The sequence below is a fragment of the Sinocyclocheilus grahami genome, unplaced genomic scaffold (genome assembly GCF_001515645.1).
Source record: "Sinocyclocheilus grahami isolate Dianchi unplaced genomic scaffold, SAMN03320097.WGS_v1.1 scaffold1229.1, whole genome shotgun sequence".
In the NCBI taxonomy this organism is placed as follows: Eukaryota; Metazoa; Chordata; class Actinopteri; order Cypriniformes; family Cyprinidae; genus Sinocyclocheilus; species Sinocyclocheilus grahami.
The window spans coordinates 191972-194570 of record NW_015506408.1 but is presented as its reverse complement, the minus strand read 5'-3'; positions in this window follow the sequence as shown (position 1 = coordinate 194570).

Here is a 2599-nt window from a genome sequence, read left to right as displayed (position 1 = left end):
GTTAATTATTTATATTTCCGGTCGTTGAGCTAAATTCGCTACACTAGTAAATATGAAAAGACGATCAGTTCATGCCGCTTGATCTGAGGCACTACAGCGATCTCTCACGACAAATTAAAGAGCCACAAAACGGTATTTATGGTTTGAATTTCTTAAATTACAAAACACACCACTCCAGTTTATCAATTAGTGTCTCGTGAAGACAAAAGCTTTGTGTTTGTAAGAAACAAAACATCAAGACGTTTTAAACCTTTGCTTGGGGAAAAATATTTTTCCCATTCTGACGGCACCCATTCACTGCAGAGCATCCACTGGTGAGCAAGTGATGCAATTCTACATTTCTCCAAATCTGATTTTGGGTGAACTATTCCTTTTTTCTTTTTTTTTTGTCTTAAGGCATTTTAAACCCCATTTTTGCTCAGTTCTGATTCAGAAAAAAAATTATAAAATGAAAAATTGTAAGGTGGTTAGTTAGTATTGTTAAATAGCTTTTTAATTAATGAAAAATATATATTTAACTGTATTGCAATAACAATCACCTTTTGAAAATATTGATATTAGGGATACACTTAATTGTCATGAAAATATTTTAGTTAGTGGTTTTTGCTTTGTGAAGTATTCTCATTTTTATTTTTTGAGTGAAATATGACCTGTGTGTTTGACTGTCTTTATATCGGCTGTTATAGTATGAAATTGTGTAAACACTAGAAGAAAGTGTTGAATGTACCATACTGTATATGGCCCTTATTGTACATAATCTGATTTCTGACTTTAACAAACTGTAAGTAGCTCATATGGCTGCGTTTGAAATTAAAATGTTTCTGCACCCTGGATATAGTTTTAATGTGAAGCACAGACGTCTGTTAGTGCTGTTTTTTCTTTTCTTTCCTTTAGCACAGTGTAACCAGTCGTGGATGTAACGTTTGCTTTGTTCATTATCTTTTACATGCCATTTTCTGAAGAATTAGGTTTGTTTTTGTATTACATGCTGGGTAAGTTTTAATTTGATTAAAATTTAAGTTGATATTACGAACGCTGAAAGCGAAATCCTGTTTTAACCACTAATACAGACTTGTTGTAAAAGAAATGCTGTAATTATGTATAGAGCTTTCTTTTGTAATAAAAGAAAGATTTGAGAATAATTTCACACAAGCTGGACATTGTGAGTGATGCATTTTAAAATAGTGTAATGTTTTCATGTAAATCAACTTTTTGTCACGTTTGTCTGATGCAGACATATTGCTCATACTACACACTTGTATTGTTTCTGCAGTAAGTTCACTGTGCATAGTATGCAAAATTTAGCTTCTATGTTTAACACAATTTGAATACTCTATCCCAAAATGCGATGCACTTGACTCTCCATTTCAACCTTACAGTTAGTATCTGAATGTTATCAAATTTACGTGTTCGTAATGACACTGTTTTAAAGAAATAGTTCACCCAAGATTAGAATTTGCTAAGAAGTGTATTCACCCTCAGCTCATCTCTAGTGTCTCAGCAATGGACGCTCTGCAGTGAATGGGTGCCGTCAGAATGAGAGTCCAAACATCTGATAAAAACATCACAATAATCCGCACAACTCCAGTCCATCAGTTAATGTCTTGTGAAGTGAAAAGCTGTGTGTTTGTAAGAAACAAAACATCAAGACGTTTTAAACCTTTGCTTGGGGAAAAATATTTTTCCCATTCTGACGGCACCCATTCACTGCAGAGCATCCACTGGTGAGCAAGTGATGCAGTGCTACATTTCTCCAAATCTGATTTTGGGTGAACTATTCCTTTTTTCTTTTTTTTTTGTCTTAAGGCATTTTAAACCCCATTTTTGCTCAGTTCTGATTCAGAAAAAAAATTATAAAATGAAAAATTGTAAGGTGGTTAGTTAGTATTGTTAAATAGCTTTTTAATTAATGAAAAATATATATTTAACTGTATTGCAATAACAATCACCTTTTGAAAATATTGATATTAGGGATACACTTAATTGTCATGAAAATATTTTAGTTAGTGGTTTTTGCTTTGTGAAGTATTCTCATTTTTATTTTTTGAGTGAAATATGACCTGTGTGTTTGACTGTCTTTATATCGGCTGTTATAGTATAAAATTGTGTAAACACTAGAAGAAAGTGTTGAATGTACCATACTGTATATGGCCCTTATTGTACATAATCTGATTTCTGACTTTAACAAACTGTAAGTAGCTCATATGGCTGCGTTTGAAATTAAAATGTTTCTGCACCCTGGATATAGTTTTAATGTGAAGCACAGACGTCTGTTAGTGCTGTTTTTTCTTTTCTTTCCTTTAGCACAGTGTAACCAGTCGTGGATGAAACGTTTGCTTTGTTCATTATCTTTTACATGCCATTTTCTGAAGAATTAGGTTTGTTTTTGTATTACATGCTGGGTAAGTTTTAATTTGATTAAAATTTAAGTTGATATTACGAACGCTGAAAGCGAAATCCTGTTTTAACCACTAATACAGACTTGTTGTAAAAGAAATGCTGTAATTATGTATAGAGCTTTCTTTTGTAATAAAAGAAAGATTTGAGAATAATTTCACACAAGCTGGACATTGTGAGTGATGCATTTTAAAATAGTGTA